The 21,369-nt window shown below is 38.3% G+C and overlaps 1 pseudogene; it reads left to right on the forward strand.

The window, feature by feature from the left end:
• Positions 1-19,634, forward strand: part of LOC129404349 (40S ribosomal protein S3a-like) — a 38,636-nt pseudogene extending 19,002 nt beyond the window's left edge.
• The last annotated feature ends 1,735 nt before the right edge of the window (positions 19,635-21,369 follow it).

Raw genomic sequence — 21,369 nt, forward strand, 5'->3', positions numbered from 1 at the left:
AGCTCAGACTTGACTGTAGCATTTCCATATATGAATTCTTGCTCCTACGGATATGTATGCATGTATAGTTAGCTGCATTGACTCTTTGTAGGATGAGATTTGCCATGCATGTTGCCCTTAACTCAGATAAAAATGCCCCCCACCCTGATGGGCCAACCCCTTACTGCTCCATCAAAGCCCTGGCAGCTGTGGACTTACCCCAAGTTACTGCCATGTGTACTGCCAGACTCCTCTGCCTCATGACTGAGTTCCACAGAGATCTTAATCTGCTGTAAATTTCAGATACACTTTCCCTCCTGAAAACTCCAGGCTTCTCAGAGTCGGGATGGGCAACATCCCCCCAGTTCCCCATGCTTCTGGAAGTCTTAGCAGCCATACCTATTTACCACTGCACCACTATACACGCTCATCTGCCTGCCTTATTATAGAGACTATAAATAAATCTTGAAAGAGGTCAACTAGCCACACAAATTTGTTGGAAACCTATTTTTAGCTGAGATCTCCAGGGCAATCTTTGGAGACAGTCGGGCCAGCTCAAAGCCATGGCAGCTGCAACCACACCCCCCAAAACCATTACCATAACTCCAATGCAGCCAGACTACCCAGTTATATATTTTGGATTTTCTAGAACAATATCTTCAAACTCTACACTACTGACATCCCAGTGGTAGCATACTAGATTGGATGGGAATGGAACATAGAGCCAATCAACCTTGAACAAAAAAACATTAACACAGAATGCTTAACTTGCAACAACAGCTTAAACCCTGTCCATAAACCCTCGGACAGGACTTAATGTCCCTATGGCAAAATACAACAATTTTCCTAAATTTTCTTCTATGAAAATATTTTTTTTAATAAATTTATTTATTGAATCGCTATGAGAGCAGTTACAAAGCTTTAGGGTTTAAGTCTCGGACATACAATGATGAAACACCTGTCCCTTCACCAGTGCACATTTTCCGCCACCAAAACTCCAATATACCCTCTATCCCACACCCTTCCCTTACCTGTGTGCAGATGATTTCCACATTACTCTCTCTCTACTTTGATTGCATTCAATATTTCAACACCAGACCCACCATTATTATTTGGGATTTTACCCCAACACTAAGATCTGCTGAAAAGGCAACATTAAACAATTTGTTTTCTATTGCTGATTATGAGTAGCATATTTTGAATTCTAAAATTTTAATAATTAAATCGAGAGGGATTTCTGCCAAAAGCCACTGGGTTCCGAGATTTGTTTCTGAGTCTCTGGATCATGGCCGTTAAACAGCTTGATCAGGAGCCAGGGAGGTTGTTTGTGGGCGGTGACTCAGGGCCTCATTGGGGCAGGGGAAGAAAGGGCTGGCTCCACTCCCATCCCTTGAGGCCCCGTGTGTGAATTATAATATAAACCTCAAGAGTAGTGTAAAGAATAAAGCTTCTTGCTGCCCATGGATTAATTTAAAACAACATGAAATTTGTGATTCTGATTGTGACTTAAATGTATATGTGAACTAAATTACCAGAGAGGATTAGTGTGCACTAGAGTTAATGTCTAAAGTGATAGCATGGTGAGGATTGAGGATCGACTAAGCCAAAAAGCCACAAAAGGTCATGCCATTCATGTCTAATTAGCTCACTAGACAACAGCTAATTGCTTCATTGTTACAAGCAGCAACAGCATAGAAGAGTCACAAAGCAGAAATTGGTTTTCATCCCAAGTAAATTTATAATCTGATACAATGTTTGAGGTATGCTGGCACAGTTTGTCCAATTGGACACAATCTCCAGTTTGCAGCGCTTCATATTTAAGGATATCTTCTCAAATGTCACTGCACTGTCACTATACTGTGTCCCCTTGTTCATCCATTTGTTCGAGTGGGCACCAGTAACATATCCATTGTGAGACTTGTTGTTACTGTTTTTGGCATATCGAATACGCCATGGGTAGCTTGCCAGGCTCTGTCGTGCGGGCGGGAAACTTGACAGCTTGCCAGGCTCTCTGAGAGGACGGAGGGATCAAATCCGGGTTGGCCACGTGCAAAGCAAACACCCTGCTGTGCTACATCATTTCCACACTGTAGTCCAGGTGAGCAAAGTAGAGGAGCCACAAAGTTCATGTGACTGCCATTAGTTAGTTCAGGTGTACAAATGAAACCATGTTCTTTGTTAATGGAGCCTCAATGGGGGAAAATATCTTTCTGGATAATTTTGTAAAATGTGAACATATCCCAGTTGTAAAGGATTAGCAAGAAGTGGAGTGTCTTGAAATGCAAATTTCCTGACATTTCACAGCTACTGAAATAATTACCCTACCATGCTGAACTAATAATAGCTTAGTTCAAGGTTTCATTTAGTATAACCAATGCAAAAGGCACATACTCTGATAAACATTTCCATTTTAGGATGGGTTTTCTCTATTTTTCTCCCACACATAGGGATGTCACAAGCAATTAAATGTAATTATTTATGTGAAATGGAAAGGTAAGAGCATAAAGCAATGCTGTGCCTATTAGATGCAAGTGGCATTCCCTTTATAAAAACTGAAGAAAGGAGTCCTGATATCTGGATGGAGTAATTGTTCTTTGAACTCTGGAATAGCTTTTGTTCACTAAACACTTTTTGAATGCATGTTCACAATATCAAAGCCATTTAGCTTTTATGTATCTATGGGAAAACTATGTTCAGAATCGTCAAGCTTTAAGGAAATCTTTTCAAGTAGTGGTTTGAATCTCTTCTACAAACTGGGTCTGGGAATTAAAGTCAGTGTTTTATATTCAAGCTATTTTGTTTGTCACTCAGCCACATTTCTGGCCTCTGAATCTCTTAATAATCTGTGTTCAGTGTAGTTTTGCTTTTTTTTTTTTTTGGGTCATACCTGGCGATGCACAGGGGTTACTCCTGGCTCTGCACTCAGGAATTACCCCTGGCCGTGCTCAGGGGACCATATGGGATGCTGGGATTTGAACCCGGGTCGGCCACGTGCAAGGCAAATCAGCGTAGTTTTGGGTAAGTTGTAAGCTATCCGGAATCAAATTGCATGAAAATCACTTAAGATCTAAGAAATCTTTTGAGAAGCAATTTGGAAGTATAAATCAGATACAAGAAAACATTTATATTACTATGAACCAATAATTTTACTTTTGCAAATTTATTCTATGAATCTTAAAAAAATACTGAAAGAGACACATCCAAATAAAAGAATAAGCCCTAAGCACTGCTGGTGTAGCCAAACTCCCCGCCAAAACTTTTCCTGCAAAAGGCTTATCAAACTAGATAGCAACGTGATGCATTCATATTATATGCAAAGCTTGCAAACTAAATAGCAATGTGATGCACTCATATTATATGCATAAAAATTCAAAAACATAATCTATGTGCTAGAGAACCACAATTATGTAAAAAATAATACATGTAAAAAATAATACCCCAAAAATACATGAAAGTGCTAGCATAAGTTGTATTTGAATGAAAGAACTATCAATATTTTTCATCTTTTTAATTTTTTCAAATAAAACATAAAAACTATAATAAACCACAAGCTCTTGAACTTTGCCATCCAATTGTCATACTTAACTAATTGTATTGAGTATTTCTCTCCCTCAAACCCTTTTTTATGTAAATACACTCAGGATGGTTAATTATTCACAAATGGAAAACCACTCTGGCTGAAATACATAAACTCTAATTAATGTAGATCTTTCTAATTGAAGATTAACAGAAATTCACTGTTATGAGATTCTTACACAATAAAAAATCTACCAAAAATGAAATGTTAGATTTTTTGTTATGCAGTAATAGATATAGGTATTCAAAAATTGTAGTTTTTTTGTGAGTTCATTTCATTGAATTTTAAAAAATATACAATTATGATATTTGATATTGTACTAGCTATTATGGAATATGAAAATGGAATGATATTTTTTAAAGTCTATATAATTCAATAACAACAATAATAAAAAACCCAAAGCTGATTTTTGGGTTTTGAGCAAAATTGCTCAAGTCTGAAACAAATAAGCTGTTTAACAGTTTAAGCTCTATATATACTGGAATCTCATAATTTGTTTCTAATAAAATTTTTATTATTTATTTATTTATTTTGAAGTAAATATATTTTATTCAGAGGTTCCTGAGGGAAGGAGGAAGGGATAAGTGGGAGAGAGAATAGTAAGAATAACGTGCTCAAGAGAGAACTCGGACTTCTCCAAGGGTGGAGGAAGCCCCTACACATAACCGAGCTTTAGACACAAAAGTATGAAAGCATGAAAGTACACATCTCAAGAGGGGAGATGCGGGCAACACATGTGCTCGGGTGACACATGTGCTCGGCCACTTGGGCACAAGCAGCACATGGGCTCAGGCAGCATATGTGCTCTAATAAAAATTTTAAACAAGTGTTTACATTTATATGTGATTTATAATTAAAAGCCAAAATAAGTAAAATTTTGCTTTATTTACACCACTTATAAGGTAATAAAATACAAAAAAATGGGGAGAAGAATTAAACAGAAGCTTTCTCAAAGAAGAAGTACAAATGCCAAAAGACACATGAAGAAATGCTCTGCATCTCTAATCATCAAAGAAATGCAAATCATATTTTGAATAGGAACTGAGTGTTGAAAATAGATAAAGGAATATACCTGATAATAGAAGCTTTTCTGTAGAGTCTTTAGGGTTTTCTAAGTATAGTATCATGTCCTCTGCAAATAGTGATAGCTTGACCTCTTCCTTTCCAATCTGTATGCCCTTGACATCTTTTTCTTGCCTAACTGATATGGCCAGTACTTCCAGTACGATATTTAATTGGAGTGGCAACTGTGGGCAACCCTTCTAACCCGATCTTAGAAGGAAGGCTTTTAGTTTCTCCTCATTGGAAATGATGCTTGCCATGGGCTTGCCCACGCACACTCTTGAGGCAAGTTTTGATTTATTGACTGGTTCTCCTGGCCCTTATTTACCTGGTCTTGGATATTAGTCTCTCTCTCTCTCTCTCTCTCTCTCTCTATATATATATATATATATATATATATATATATATATATATATAGCATTTCAAACCAGTGCTTTTTTTTTTTAAAGAAATATTTTATTGAACCACCGTGAAAACAAAAAAATACAAAGCTTTCAGGTTTAAGTCACAGTCAAATACTGATTAAACCACCATCCCTTCACCAGTGCACCCGTTCCACCACCAAGAACCCCAATTCACCCCCCTCCCACCCTCCCCCCATCTAAGTAGCTGATGATATTCCCATTATTCTCTCTATATATTGAGTACATTTCATATTTCCATACAGAACTCACTATTGTTGATTGGAAATTTTCCCCAACAATCAGGCCTGCTAAATAAGCATCATCTAATAATTTCTCTTCCTTGGTAAAGGTGAAGACTTTGAGTCCGCGCGGCCGCGATAGCGGCCGCGCGGTTTTGGGATTCTAATATTTTAGCTCAGTTCACAGTCAAAATGGATGGCTGCAAGAGTCTGCTCTGGTGCCAAAATGGGTTAGGAGACCTCAGGATCACAGTCAGTAGGCGGGAGGCTCTGCTTCTCGTGCCGCGGCTCCTGGTTCATCTCTGGGCGGAAGGCGCGCCGGGAACACCTCCCCTCCCAGGATCACCTACAGGCTATGTCACTAAAGAAAGTCCTACCTCCTGGTGTAGGGGTCTTAGAGGGTGGCTCTCACCGCGTGGCTGCTGCCGCTGCCACCATTTTCGCTCAGAAAAATGGGGTGGAGAGGGAAAAAAATCCCTTCCCGGGCTGCACGAGGTTGTAGTTCAGTTCGCAGTCAAAATGCATGGCTGCAAGAATCTGCTCTGGTGCCAAAATGGGTTAGGAGACCTCAGGATCACAGTCAGTAGGCGGGAGGCTCTGCTTCTCGTGCCGCGGCTCCCGGTTCATCTCTGGGCGGAAGGCGCGCCGGGAACACCTCCCCTCCCAGGATCACCTACAGGCTACGTCACTAAAGAAAGTCCTACCTCCTTCAAACCAGTGCTTTAATTGTAAGGCCATGTGTTTAAATTGATATCACTTTAAAAACTTAAATATATAAAAAGATTCGCTCTGTGATAGTGATTAGGCTTATTCTACAAAAAGAAGCTTTCCTTTTTTGTTTTTAAACTATGTTTGCTAATTTCTAGGATGAGATACCTCAAGATTTAATAAAAAATAGGAGATTTTTTGTCTAATTATAAATAAAAATATTATTTTAATGTTTTAAATTTTATCAACTCTAGGGGTTAAAGCAATTGGTTTAATGTTATTGACATTATTTATCAGTTATTGATATTAACGACACATCTGTATTTAATGCTTAAAAGAGCAAATAGACTACATTCATCTCCTATACATCTGTATTTAATGCTTAAAAGAGCAAATAGACTACATTCATCTCCTATTTTGTTAAGAATTTGTAGTTAGATTATGTAGTTATTATTTATAAATGAAAATAATTTCTAATAATTATTTAATTAGTTGGCCAAGTATTCAGTTAATATGTAATCAGAGCTTATCATATACTACCCACTGATATAAAGCAGTAATCATATTGGCCTTGCAAGTTTACATCTAGAAATAGATTTTTGTAGAATCACTTTTAAAAGTTAAAAAAATAGTAGCAATGGTATATTGGTTCCTTGAACTTGGTGAAAAATGCAAAAAATAAAAATAGCCCTTCTAGTTCCCAAATACTTTCTGGCTTCTGTGCTGATGCAATAATACCAGCACTTCTGGTAAGAATCATAGAACAGTCCCAAATCTCATTTCAGAAAGTAAAAAAGACAGAAATATGAAAAATAATTCAATATTGATGCCCACTGGGTGAAGATAACCTTCAAGGTTTACCTTTATGAAGGTGCTAATTTATAAAGAACATGTAGCAGTGCCTGTTTCTGGAATAATCTGCTTATCTTTCTCTCAGGTGTAATCTCTGCTTAGGGGCCAGCTGGACGAACCTTTATCTCATTAACCTTCTGGAAGAGCATCTGTCAGCCTAGCTCTAGGACCCTGAGTGTCATTGTGAACAAGTGTCTGTGGACAGAAGGAATGCTTTTTTTGGTATTTATTCACCTGTTACAGTGACACAAAGAGACAGGGGAAGTTCTGCCAAATTGGGAAGAAGGCTGACAGGGTCAAATGTTTTCCAAAATGACATGCACAGAGAACTTCTACTGAAAAAGCTTAATTGCTATCCCTGGAAGTATGTGGTTATTCAAAATGTGTTAATCTCCCGAGACTGCAGAGCTGTCTCATTGAAATATGCTGCTTTATAAATTGTTTTAGTTCTAGAATTAACATATGGATGGCTTTGGGGTTTTAAGTCCGAGTTTTAAAAAAATTAGTCATCGATACACAGAGTTTGTCAAATAGTTCTATAAGGCTTATGAAAAATATTTATGTCATATCTCTGAACATAGACAGCCACTTTTTAAGATAGCTCTACTGTCATCATTTATACCTGTAAATTGGATCCAATTATAAAATAATGGATACTGGAAACATTTTCTCTTTCATTTCCCACTCTCCATTAACATGTATCTTGTTCTTTATTTCTTTTGCTTATTACTGCATTTGCAGTTTATTGGACATTCAATTACATATTACTGTGACTACTGCATATTACATATATAGTAGTTGTCACTGTCACTGTCATCACTGTCATCCTGTTGCTCATCGATTTGTTCAAGTAGGCATCAGTAACATCTCTCATTGAGAGACTTATTGTTACTGTTTTTGGCATATCAATACGCCACGGGTAGCTTGCCAGGCTCTGTCGTTCGGGCTCGATACTCTCGGTAGCTTGCCTGGCTCTCCGAGAGGGGCAGAGGAATAGAACGCGGGTTGGCCGCATGAAAGGCGAACGCCCTACCGTTGTGCTATCACTCCAGCCTGTGTAGTAGTTGAACCATGGAATGAATATAATTTCTCTCTCTCTCTCTCTCTCTCCCGCTCTGTCTCTTTCAGGTCACACCTGGTGATGCTTAGGACTTACTCCTGGCTCTGTGTTCAGAGGTCACACCTGGCAGGCTCTGGAATATGTGGTGGTGGAAAGTTATAGAAGCCTATTAAGTCCACTTGGTGTGTAGTGCTGCTGCAATTCATGATTTCCTTATTGATCCTCTGTCTGAGTGACATATCCCACTCTTAAATATGGGTTATAAATGTTCTATATTGTTATTGTTATTATTTTGGTCATGCAAGCAGTGCTCAGGAGTCTGGCCATCATTCCTGGTGGTACTTGCCTAACTGGGCTGGGTGGTTCAATGATGGGACTTGAGGATGCAGAGATACTTGGGTCCTACAGTGCTGGCACAGCCAGGTGGTGATTGAAAGTTGGTCAGAGCACATTGGCACGGCAAGGCTCATTTGGTGTTCACCTTTGTTCCTGGATAATTTTTGTTATGCTAACTTTTGTCCCCTCCTTACCCAGAAATTTTCTAAATAACAGTTTCAGCATCTGACTTTCTCTCTTATAGACCAGCAAATACCCCTGAGCAGAAGTAACCACCTGAGCAAACTTGATTGTTTTGTTTTTTGCCTTTTCATAATCTTCTGGCATTGCTTCATAGTCTGTTAGCTCTGCATGCCACTCCATATGATGATTTTATATTTTAGCCACTTTCTCAGAATTTCCTTAGCAAGAAGTTTGATCCATACAATTTAATTGTCTTGTTGGTTAGAAATTCTAAAATCTATTGTTGTTGGCTTCTTTCTCATCTCAGTTTATTGTCACCGTTTTATATTTTAAAAAATTCCTTTAATATAATTTTTTTGTGGGGTAGAGGCAACAGAGGTTGATAGCTTCCAGCTCATTTCTTTAAGTGTAAGTTATTTTGGTGTATCTAAAGAAAATTACAATAATCAAATTGGTGTAGAATCTTACTTGAAACAGTGTACCTGAAAATGAGAAATGAACTATCAATAAAAGAGGTTTCTACTTTTAAGTAATTCCATCTAGGTAAAATTATGTGAAGATTGAACAGAATAAATACTTATCTATAATTTGTACATAAATGTTTGCAATATGCACTCATATGAACTGGAATGCTGGTAGATGCTAATAAAATTCTTTTTTTATTGCATATGTCTGGGTTATACTTATGCTTCTAACTGCGTTTTGAAGCATTAGTGTCCTTTCTACAATTTCAAGTTATGAGAGCAATTTCAACTAAATTGTTTTCTTAAAAAAAGCATATAGCTTAAAGTAATTTTTAAAAATCTTCTCTATCACATATAAAAGTATTAAATGTGTATTAAAATGGCAACCATTTAAAAGATCATTTTGACAGCAAAACCCTATTCATTTTCTTCATTTGTAATTAAAAATGTGAATAAATGATGTTGATAACTACTAATTTGGGAAGAAAACAAGAATGATAAACATTCATTATTCCTGAAACAATACTATCTGGAACTGTCAGATCTTTCTCTAAGTACTGTTGTGTTTAATTATGGGTCACTGTTAATTAATCCAGAAGTGCTTCTTTAAGCTGGTTGACTGTCAACAATAATTACATATCCTTAAGTAGGTAAGTTCTCCCCTTCATTTTCTGGTAGAATTTCTGTGATGCATTTATAATGTATAAGGTTGGTCTAAAAGGGTATATGTCTTTGCAGATGTATTCCCTCATCTGAAATCAGTAGAGATAAGAAATGGCTGTGAAAATGAATCTTGGAGAGAAATTATGCTGTTTATTGGAATTGATAAATTTTTTGAGTTTCTTCTAAATGCCAAGTTTGCAATTAGGTACTCTATATGCTTAGAGGACATCTCAGCACTCCTGTGAGGTTAAGTTCTATAGTCCATTTCTGTGATAGAGATAAGGAAATAGAAACTCAGAGAGCACACAATCACTTATAGTGAGGCAGGCTTTTCAACCTAGATCTTTCTAATTCTAAAACCTATATTTAAAAAATTTCTCCTCACTCTATTCCCTTTGCAGGAAAACAGTTGCTAGTAAAGTTGATATTTAACAGACAAATCAACAAGATGAAAGAGGACAGAAATTAGTGACATAGCAGAGTCATATTCAAAGTTCACTGTTTTCATGGATTTTTTCCTTCTCCTTGCATCAAATAATTTAGACACTATAAGTTAGGTGGCTATATAGGGAATTTTTCTATTCAGGGGACCATGTACTTTCTTTGGTAGAAGAGCTACTTTCTACTTAGGTTTTATTCTTTTTCTCTCTCCCACATTGTAGATTTTGTGTATGTCTCTGCAATTCAGGCAGGCAGAAGGGACTTTAAGTATTTCCATTATTTTCAAAAGAAGTGACTAACCACTAGAGATTGAACTGTTCCTAAAATAATCCACTTCTAGGAGAGGCAGTAGGCAGTAGCCATGAACATCAGTCCTTCTTCTGAGAAATATCCACCATCCTCATCTGTTTTTCTGGGGTGTCTTGAATTATGCCTTTCTTGTTAATACAAATTCACCCTATATCGCTCAGAGAATTTCCTCTCCATCATTCTTACATCTGAAGAAGAATGGATATAATGCACAGAAGTAAAAGGGTACCATCGCTTGTTCTGTCTAAGGTGGACTCTTGCCTTCTGCATTTATCCTCCAGATCATCTCATTTCGGCAATCAGCTAAAGACTACAGGATTATACAAAAAGGGCTGCCTCAGGCATAATGAGGGAAAAACAGCAGATGGAATCTGACAAAAGCTGAGTACAAAGGGCAGAAATACAGGGAGGCATTTGTAGACCACAGGTTGGCAGTTTTAATGAGAATGTGAATGATAGCTACCCAAGGCCAGAAGTCTGGCAACCTCATCCACCTGCATTATTTTTGTACAGACCTTCTAGTTGAGTTCTGGCATAGGAGGACTTGAATGACCCTGTCTTCTTGTGGAGACAAAGCAGGCCAGTCTTCCTCACAAAGCTCTGTTAAGAGCTCTTCCTATCTCTCCTCTTTGTCCCTCTCCAACTCCTCGGCAAGAAATACAGTAACGGAGAATAAATGGACATAATCCCTTTTAAAAGAACTGTAAGTGGAACATCTAAAAGTAGGTAACCAAAAAAAAAAAAAGAGAGAAAAAACAAAACATCTTAATGGGGTCAGAGAGTTAACACAGCGATTAAGGTCTTGCATGTGGCTGACCTGGCTTCTATCTTCAGCAACACATGTGGTCCTCTGAGCACAGCCAGCAGTAGTCTCTAAGCACAAAGCCATGAGTAAGCCCTGAGAACTGCCAGGTGTGACCCCAAAACAAAAAGTCTTAATGATGTCAATATGCAAAAACTTAAGATTTTATCCTATTTTTCACAGTCTGTATTTTTCATTTCCACTTGGAAGTAATCTGCAGTCTAGGCAGAGTCAGAAAGGTTAATAAAAGGCTTTCACTACATCTGGGGTAAGGATGAAGAGGGCTGGTTAAGCATTGTACCTGGTACTTGGGGACAGGAAATGAACAGTGATAGGTACAATCAGAGGGAGGCTTGACTGGACATAGGGCAGGGGCCCTGCCTGACTGGCTTAGCCTAACCACTGTTGCACAGAGCATGCAGAGATCTGAGATGATCTCTGTGACAATTTTGGCTTAGACAGGTTGAAGGTGGGAACAGAAATAGCCCTAACCTGGCCTGGAATCTTCATTGATGAGTCCAATCTCTCTTGGTGTTGTTCTTAATTCCTGAGAATAGTGGGTTTGGGGACATTTCCATCCCATTAACAATATCCTCAAGATATCACAGGGTCTTTGGGCAGATTGTCTACATGGGTCTGATTATAGGACATGGCAAAAATTTGGGACTGCTCTGGACTTGAGACAACATCCCTGCAAGCATATTGCTCATGTGGCCTAACAACGACATTATCTGCTGCTTGAAATTGATATCCTAGACATGTAGGTGGTTCTCATAAGCACCACAGACAATGGTGACTTGTTAGAATGGGGCATACATGCTTCTGTGGATGTCTGCTGGACATCCTGCCTGCATTTCAATTCAATTTTTTTTGTTGTTGTTGAGGTATTCTTGATGTATAGCCTTATTTTTTTCAAACATATAACATAATTCCATATTTGTTTATATTAAATAATGAACATTGCCAATAAATATAGTCAACACCTGTCACCTTAAATACCTAAATTTTTTATGATAATATTTAAGATTTATTTAAAAAAATTCAAATATACAATGAGATATTATTAATCATCATATTGTTTATTACATCCCTGTGACTTTTTGTTTTGTTTTGTTTTGTGCTCAGGGTTTACTCCTGGCTGTAAACTCAGTGATCACTCCTAGTGTCAGGGATCAAACCCATCATATTGTTTACTACAATTACAAACCCATCATATTGTTTATTACATATTGTTTATCAAACCCATCATATTGTTTATTACATCCCTGTGACTTTTTGTTTTGTTTTGTTTTGTTTTGTGCTCGGGGCTTACTCCTGGCTATAATCTCAGTGATCACTCCTAGTGTCAGGGATCAAACCCACATTGGCCATGTGCAAGGCTAGCACCATACCCACTGTACTGTTGCTCCATCTCCAATATTTTTAATATATTTTTATACAATATTTTAATTTTGTATAAATTAAAGATACAATATTTTAATTTTTATATATTTTATAATTAAAATATTGTATCTCTTGTACCAATTATTCTCTGTAACAATTTTGTATTGTATTTCTTGTACCAGTTATTCTCTGTATCTATATAACTTTTTATTGTTTTAAAGATTGAACATATGAGAGAGCTAATATATTGGTCTTTTTTTTAATCTGACCTCTTCTGACCTATTTAACCACATAATGAATTTGTGGTCAATTTTCATCTCTTAACTGGCTGGATAACAGCTCATTGTGCGTATATCATATTTGCTGGATTAATTGCATGATAGTTATATTTTTATCTGAGTAATCTCCATACTGTTTTCCATAGTGCTTGTATCAATTAACATTCTCACAATGATTGCACAAAGTTTTCTTTTTATCTATGTTCTCACCAACACTTATATTTTTTGTCTCTAATAATGACTCTTCATATATTTTCAGGTGTGAGGAAATATCCAACATTTTTCTAACAGGTGTGAGGAAAGATCTAATTATGGCTTTTACTTGCACTTCTCTCATGATTGTGAGCACCTTTTGAGCACCCTTTCCATGTATTTTTGACTATTTATGTATTGTCTTTGGAAGGAAATGTGTACTTTCATCTTTTCTGCCTTTTTAATGAATGTCTTTTGCATGCATTAAATGTATATCAAAAATGACTAATCATATTATTACCAGTCATTACTAAAAGAATCATATGTAGCTCTAGTATCATCAAGTCACATATATTCCTGCCCCATTTATATAAGATTATGGTAAATGTTATAGATTCTAAGGGCACAGGCACTTCTCTGGGTGATTTAAATTTCATACACACTAGCCTCTTTAAATGATGCTATTTAAAGATCTCTGAGGTCTGAATCTTTTCAGAGGTCATTGCCTGAGCATTTAAACTATAAGCGGGAGAAGTAGTCACATCAGACTCAAGGACTACAAAGAATATCAAGTGTAGAGGAAATGTTTCTGCATCTGTGATAGAGAGGAAACCAATATACTTGGGAGAGTGTTTCAGTAATATCTGAGGAGAGAAAGAAGGGTAATGTGCACTGTGGGATTATTGACTAGTGTAAAGGGGTACTGAGTGAGACTTCTTTATATATAATTTAGCTCTATGTGACAAGAATTATTTTGACAAATGAGTTGGACCAAGAAAATTTATTTAACTAACTAGTTAGGCTGAAGCGCAATTAAAAAGAGACTGGAGAGATAGCTCAAATGGAGGAGCTCATGTTTGGCATGTGGGAGCCTGGAATCAATGCCCAGTATTAGATGGTCTCCTGAATATGCCAAGTATTATATGGTCTCTCCCGGGAGAGACCCCAACACAGAACTAGGAGCAGCCCCTGAACATAGCTGGTGTCCAAAAGCAAAAACAGAAAGACAAAAGAAGTATTGTTTATAGAGCATGAAGTATGGGTGAACAGTGCATTTGTAGTAGAGTTCCTGGAAGAGGCAAGGGGAAGTTGGGAGAGAGGAGAGGGAAAACGAGAGATTGGTTAACAAGGCTACATGACAAGCAACTTATTTTGGAAGTTTCTAAAATCATCTTATGTATTTTAGGACTCAAAGGAATTTTAGACAAAACAGACATTGCTCTGGAGAAACTTGTGATCTAAAAGTGATGCTATGTACACAGATAGTAACATTGAATGAATAGTTCAGTACATTTCAAAATGATACCTGTAGCTCAGGCAGAACGATAGCACAGCAGGCAGGGTATTTACCTTGCATGTAGCCGACCCGGGTTTGATTCCTCTGTCCCACTCGGGGAGCCCAGCAAGCTACTGAGAGTATCCCGCCCGCATGGCAGAGCCTGGCAAGCTCCCCGTGGCATATTTGATATACCAAAAACAGTAACAACAAGTCTCACAATGGAGATGTTACTGGTGCCTGCTCAAGCAAATCGATGAACCATGAGACGACAGTGCTACAGTGCTACTTATATAGCTCAGGGGTAGAGCTCATAGCTTACATGTATAAGATTCAGGTTTTGCTCCCTAATGCAGCAAAACAACCAGCTAAAACAAACCACAAAATGATGCCCACCAAAAAATGTTAGATAAAACACTGTAGTCAAAGTAACAAACATTTTAATTACTCATTAAAGCGATGGAAACTTTTCTGAATGATTTTGATAATGTTCTCCAACTGATTCACACATCATCACATTAAATATGTGCTGTATCATTTTGCATATGAGAAAACAGAAGCCTAATAGGCTAAGGAATTTCATATCTGTATTAATAATAAGTGATTTAAGTCTAGGCTCTGATTATAAGTTAGCATCCTATGTCTATGAACTGCCAGTAAAAATAGTGAGTGAAGTTTGTTATCTCGAATGAGAATGCAACAATCTGTCTTGCTTTATTTACAATAATGTCACTATCTCACTTAAAAATAGACACATGTACTCACTATCTATGTGTAGGGCCTGTGAGTTTGAACTACACTCTAGGGCATGACCTAAAGCTTAGTTATAACCCAGACTCTGAGAAGGGGTGGTGGTAGAGAGAGAATGATCAGCATTTGGTAAAAACGCCCCCAGTCTAAAGAGTACTACAATAATCATTAATTCTAATTAACAGCAAAAGATTAGAATAAAAAAACCATAACAAGAAATAAAGATGCTGATTCATTGGTGAATTTTATTAAATGGCAGAGATTGGGAATGAGTCTCTAGTCAGGAGGGGTATCCACAGGCTGTATTCTGGATCACGCTCTTTTCCCGTAACCTTCCTCCCGCTCACTCTGTTTCTGGTTTCCAGGAGCTCTGCAGCAGCCCCCAGGGTGGATGCACAGCTGCTCAAGCACCACTGGGCCAGGGTGTCCCTTATTTTCAGCGCTTCTGCGCCATTCAGAAGCCAGAGCTAAGGTAAGCCTTCACTCCACTATTGGGTGCTGGTCACCAACACCCTGCCCTGAGCCATCACCTTGCTTCCTTTCTCTCCTCCTTCTCACACCTGCTGTGGTTGCCATATTGCTGCACGTGTGATGGGGTGAGCGGGGGTTGGGTGGGGGACAATGTTCCCCACACCTTTTATGACCTCATTCCTCCAAACGTTCAGCTTGAGGTCCCCAGTGTACGAGCCATTGAGTGCACCACCTGCAGGAGTGTCATAGGCCCTGGACTTTGCATTTCTGGTCCAGCTCCATTGCAAGCAGAGACAGGGTTGGAAGGGAAGGACTAGTGCTTCCACAATCTAAGCTAAGATGCCAGTCAGTATCCTGTGCCTTGTGTCTTCTTCTTCATTCTGACCCTGAGTTTCTTTTATCTCTGTAGTCACTTGATCGCTTGTTGGGGGAATTTATGGGGCAAGAAAATAACAGGAGTAGTATCCCAAATTAGAGAAGCACTACTTTGGGGGAGCTGCAGGGGGATAAAATTTCTTCCTGGGTTTGCCCACCACCGGCTTCTCTCCCTCTCCCCAACCTTGTCTCTCTCACAGACATCTCTCTTTTTCCATCCCTTTCCCACTCCTGAGCTCCTTTCCTGTTCCCTCCCTCAGTATTGGGGTGGGATTGCTAACATCGTACAGTCAGGCTACCTGGGATGCAGAGGACAGCCAAAGGTTTAAGGATGTCTGAAGCAGATTTTCACTGTAGCATAGGTCTCTTCTTACAGGGGCCACTATTCCTGCATTAGTGCTGTGGCAGAAATACTATCACTTCAAGGATCGAGGACCTTTGTTGAACCCTCTGTGCTTCTTCTGAAGTCTCCTGTGACCCTCAGTGTCCTGGGCATCAAGGAAGAAGGTCAGATTTGAACCTGTCTTTCTGTATCTTTTTATCCCTAGAGCTCAGATTATAACACAGTTGATGGAGCCAGGGAAGGAGAGCCTTAAGCATCTCTAGTCTGTCTCTTAAGGGAGATTAATAGTAGGGATGGAGACGTCATCCATGTGTATACTTCTTTCTCCATGGGGGCAATATGCATAGTAAAGAATTTCTTGGAGATTTAAAGAATCTGCCTTGAGTTTAAAAGTGATATTGAGAAAATACTAATTTTCAATTAATTTGGATGGATTGGAGCGATAGCGCAGTGGGTAGGGTGTTTGCCTTGCATGCGGCCGTCTCAGGTTCAATTCCTTCATCTCTCTCAGAGAACCCGGCAAGCTACCAATAGTATCCTGCCCATATGGCAAAGCCTGGCAAGGTACCGTCGCATATTCGATATGCCAAAAAACAGTAACAAGTCACACAATGGAGACGTTACTGGTGCTGCTCAAGCAAATCGATGAACAATGGGATGACAGTGACAGTGACAGTGGAACTAGATAATAACCATTCTATTTAGATATTGTAGTAATGAGGATAGGGGCAGATACTAGATTAAGACTGACACATAGTAGACAAAAGGTAGCACATTCAGGATGCATAGGCCATCAAAGATGGAATCATAACCATGCAGCCTCTAAACCCTAACCTCTAAGCCTTGCTATCTTAGGTCCTTGGATCAGTGGTCTTGGTTCTAGATGTCAGTGATACCTTTTTTCTGTATACCATTACACTCCTCATTTTTAAGTGATGGTGCAACTAACTTGAAACTAGACTTTTCCAAGTGTATAGGTGTAGTGTGTATATTCAGGCACTGAGCTATCAAGTATGCCAAGAAAAGGGTTTATTAAGACTCAAATCAGATAGGTATCTGGAATCCATTACTAGTGTAGGAGAAAGGATGACAACTCTCCTTCAAAGGTCCTGCATCCTTATTACCCAAATTTGATTTCAACTCCAGTACTTTTAGGATATGGTTATGTTCTGTTGAATATAGATTCCTTAATTTGGTATAGGCCAGGTCAGTTGGATGGGAACCCCCCCCTGCTCCCACCACCATGTCACAAAACCCTTCCATTGGTTGAAAACAACTACACTCACTGACCCAACTTTGGCCTCCCTGATTTAGCTAAGATGCTCTGACTCTGTATCTCAGAAAGGAGGGAGTAGTTTTGGGAATTCTGTGACAGTACCTTAGGCCTATGTTCTTTCCCATAGCAAATCTCTCCAAACAAATGGATAAGGTAGGTACAAGATAGGATGCCTCTGGGTATTGACTGTTAACTTCACTTTTGGTATTAAGAAGCCTGTAAATTCATCCTGAGCCACCAACTGAAGCCCACATGCACATCAATTTCAGACAGTTTTAATAGCCAAGGAAATCCATCATTGAATAATTGAATAATTTTATATCAGACCCTATTTTCTGATATCCCTTGACAGGAACCCTTCCAACCTCCTGCCAAACACTGAAGTCAGGATTTTACTCACCAATGAGGTGAAGCTATCAGTGATTTGTTCTTCTCTGGGTTGTCTTGTCAACTTAGGACCACCTATAAGGATATATTGACAGAAGCAGTTTTGTGGATCAGAGATATATCAGGAAGGAAATGCTATTAGCAGCCACAGTGTGCTATGGAAATTGGTAAGGTTTTACCAGAGACCTCAGCATCAAAACTCCTCAGTCAGAACTCCTGACTCACTCTTGCTCTAGAGAGGAAAGCACACAGTCACATATGCTTTATTGAGGAAATATGCTTTCCTTATCCTTCACTTTCACTTAGCAGTCTGGATGGAAAGAAGGAAGCTCCCATCCTATATTTCCCCTACGAAGCATAGAGATCTCATCCAAATTCTGCATAGTGATGGAAGTCTATCACTTAGATGGCTGCTATCCATTGCCATGGACACCAAAATACCTCAATACTTCTGTTTTGGGGGCCATATCTGGTGATTCTTTAATCTTTCTTCTGGCTTTGTGATCAGGGATCACTCACGGTGGTACTAAGGGGGGGCCAAATGTGGTGCCAGAGTTCAAACCCAGATCAGCCACATGCAATACAAAACAAGCACTATACATGCCATACTTTCTCTCTCGTCCTGAAAATAAGTTATGCTTGACAAGTATAAGCCTTGATAAGTTAATCAATTATAAGTATAATTGGTACTAATTAAATGTCAATTATTATATAGATATAACATTTAAATTTAAAACACATAAATGGACACAGAGACATTATGTCTTGGGTCTATTTATAAAAAAGTAAGCAAGGAGATTAGAGAAGAAAAATTAGGGTAAAGGGAGGTTTTCTTGCAGGATACCCAAGTTTCATGTGTAATGGTTGAAAACCATTATTTCTAACCATGTCAAGAGTCACTCCAAAGGGAAACTTTGATCAGTGCCATTGCTCTTGTTTTCCATGAGATAAAACAGGAATATCCTTCAAGAGAGGCCTGAATATTCTTGTAGATAAACCTGGAGGGATGTTCCCCATATGTTGTTATAAAATAGTCTTCATCAGTAATATGTGTACAGCTAATGAGATGTGGTGTATCATGAGACCCTTCATTATAATGTTCCTTAATATATGTCAAAGACATAACTCCCAAAGGCAGTCGAGTAAATTACTGCGATAAAATGGAACAATTACATAGCCTGGGGTTCTTCAGTGAACCAGCTTAGTAGAATCTAGCAAGCAGGATGGATGGAAAATGCTTCAGGTGATGCTCAGTAAGTGTCATTTTAACGAATGATCACATGAGAGGTATTGGCCAGAGGAAAATCTGGCTATATTCCTTGACAAGAATGTAGGGAGAAGCTATTGTGTAATATTAAAGACAATCCATGTGCAGGAACTATTAGCTAAACACAGAATAAGATTAACAATCTTCTGAAAACCAGAGGGCCAAAAATAGATATACACTGACTGAAAAGCTGCCTTTGGAAAGAAGGCGACCAAGTTTTCTCCTACAAAGCAGTCCTAGTTATATTATAACCTAGAATAAATGATTAATCTGGATCAAACTTCTGTATCACCACAGATACTTCTATAATTGTAATCCATTTTTTTCCCTTAGAGGTATTATTCTTTGGGAGCCTGAAGCTAAGATATAGATCAGATAATTCTTTACAGACTCGGTTATCATCAGTTTTAGAGATCTCAGATCTCATTAGACCCAAACATTCCCTGAACTCCAGATGTTCCATGCTGGCAGCAGGCCTTTATCAGCAGCATTATCTGCTCCTCATTTCTGAAGGCTCAGAGCTCTCTCTTCCACCCTCAAGATTACTTGAGAACTAGCTAAACTGCACATTGGTTTCACTAGTTATTGTTGTCTAACTTACAATAATCTATGGTTTGATTATTCATTGGAGAAACATTTATTATGTTCTTGGGGTGTGATTTTCTTTTTATTTTTTCTTTTAGTTCTTTGGGTCACACCTGGACCCACACCTGCTCAGGGGTTTCTCCTGGCTCTGCACTCAGGAATCACTCCTGGTGGTGCTCAGGGGACCATCTGGGATGCTGGGAATTGAATCTGACTTGGCCATGTGCAAAGCAAACGCCCTACCCACTGTGCTATCACTCCCCTCCTGGGGTGTGATATTCTGAGATTTCCACTAAGGAACAATTTTGTATAGTGGTAGAGGCAGTTGTATAGGCAAACATGACATTTTAACGACAAGACAAGCTAGAGATAGAGATGTATATCATTTAAGTTATGGCCTTATTTAGGAAGTAGTAAAATTAACAAAGTCCCATTTTTGACATGAGCATCATTGTTTGCCTTGGTCTCATCACTGGGAAACTGGTGAGAGTGCCTTCTTCATCCTTGCAGTCTAACAAACTCTTATTTTATTTTTGCCAGAGTAGTCAAGCCATTTTCCTGACTAAAACAGGCCTCCAAAAGCTCTTGATATAAATTACATTAGCTTTCTTTCTTGGGTTACTTTATTTCTCTTCTTCAGTGCTTGCTTAGTACATGAAAAGGCAGACTAAATTTTCTTAAAATCCAAATTCAAAAGGATATGTTATTATTCATGTTATTATTTTTCCTTTGGGTTTCCTGGGATATAATTTTCCATGCTCAGTTTCTCACAGTTAAAGTGGGAGTTAAGATTCAAACAAAGTTCTGGGCTCTGATTAACTTGAGTTTCTTATATCTTCCTGTCATTTGATGAGTGGTAGAAAGTTCGTTGTTTTCTTGTTGATGGTAGGAACAATACCAGTTGTAAGTACACTAGCACTCGTGTTCTACTGTAATTTAGTGCATAGGTTCTCACTGAATAGTATCTATTTTGTAGGCATCCAGCAAGAGAATATATGGTGGAGGAAAATTGTTGAGCATGGTAGAAGATACTGTATGGAAATATAAAGGTTAGTAAGAGTTGTAATGAGCACTAACCATGTGGGTGGGAGACAATGTTCATGCATTTCTTTGTCATTTAAATAAGTGGTTGTGAATGGGGTCCTCATCTCCAGAGTTATTTGTAGAGGTGTTTTTGTTGTCTCTGGGATCCTGTTGACCACTTCACACGTTTCCTATAAAGTGAAGGACTGATTGTCCCACAGGGAATATTTCTTAAGCACCATCAGTTGTGAGTCCTATCCTTTTCTGCCCAACCCTATAAAAAACTTGACTTTACTGAGTTCTTAGTTAGTGTTTTTAATGTCCTGTGATAATTCTTGTGGTTGAAATCCAATCTCTTTAGTTAAACTTAGAACCCTCTTTTGTTCCTCATATAAACAGAAATAATTTTTGAATGGTTTTAAGATACTGACATTTCAAAGAATATATTATGTAAGTTGAGAGAAGATGTGAAATATATTTTGTTTTTCTTGGAAGTGTATCAAGATTTTTCCTCTGTTTTGGATCCCAAATAATTTATAAAATACATAGAAACTAGGTGATATTTTCCAGATCCTCCGTCTCAGTGATGTTTATGGAAACTAAACTCTAATGTCAAGGGAAACAAAAATACAAACAAATGAGATGACTCCAAACTAAAGTTTTGTACCACAAAAGTAATTATCA

The sequence above is a fragment of the Sorex araneus genome, chromosome 4, assembly GCF_027595985.1.
Source record: "Sorex araneus isolate mSorAra2 chromosome 4, mSorAra2.pri, whole genome shotgun sequence".
Taxonomy (NCBI): domain Eukaryota; kingdom Metazoa; phylum Chordata; class Mammalia; order Eulipotyphla; family Soricidae; genus Sorex; species Sorex araneus.